Source organism: Arachis duranensis, chromosome 9, assembly GCF_000817695.3.
Source record: "Arachis duranensis cultivar V14167 chromosome 9, aradu.V14167.gnm2.J7QH, whole genome shotgun sequence".
Taxonomy (NCBI): Eukaryota; Viridiplantae; Streptophyta; class Magnoliopsida; order Fabales; family Fabaceae; genus Arachis; species Arachis duranensis.
The window spans coordinates 70,370,548-70,371,274 of NC_029780.3; the positions used below are offsets into that span (position 1 = coordinate 70,370,548).

The following is a 727-nucleotide window of genomic DNA, read 5'->3' on the forward strand; positions in this document are numbered from 1 at the left end:
GACTTTGAGAAATCATGTTGACTTGCTAAGTCAACACTTTGTTATGAGCCAATATGGCATTCAGAGCATCAAGTTCAAGAACTCCCTTCCTCTGAGGTGTCCCATTATTCACGGAATTCCTCTCAGAAGTGTACATGAATTGGTTATTTGCAATCATGTCAATAAGTTCTTGAGCTTCTGCAGGCGTTTTCTTTAGGTGAATGGATCCACCTGCAGAATGGTCCAATGACATTTTGGAAGACTCAGATAGACCATAATAGAATATATCTAATATGGTCCATTCTGAAAACATGTCAGAAGGACACTTTTTGGTCATCTGCTTGTATCTTTCCCAAGCTTCATAGAGGGATTCACCATCTTTTTGCTTGAAGGTCTGAACATCCACTCTAAGCTTGCTCTACCTTTGAGGAGGAAAGAATTTATCCAAGAAGGCCGTGACCAGCTTATCCCAAGAGTCCAGGCTATCTTTAGGTTGTGAGTCCAACCATGTTCTAGCATTGTCTCTTACAGCAAAAGGGAAAAGCATGAGCCTGTAGACTTCAGAATCTACTCCATTCGTCTTAACAGTCACACAAATCTGCAAGAACTCAGTTAAAAACTGGTAAGGATCTTCATATGGAAGTCCATGAAACTTGCAGTTCTGTTGCATTAAAGTAACTACTTGAGGTTTCAGCTCAAAATTGTTTGCTCCAGTGGCAGGAATTGAGATGCTTCTTCCATCAAACTT

The 727-nt window shown here is 40.4% G+C and overlaps 1 non-coding gene across 1 annotated transcript; it reads left to right on the forward strand.

Moving 5' to 3' along the window:
* Positions 1–290: 290 nt before the first annotated feature.
* LOC127741776 (small nucleolar RNA R71) lies at positions 291–394 on the forward strand. Its single transcript, XR_008002981.1, has one exon. It is a non-coding gene; the product is annotated as a small nucleolar RNA R71 (small nucleolar RNA).
* Positions 395–727: the final 333 nt, after the last annotated feature.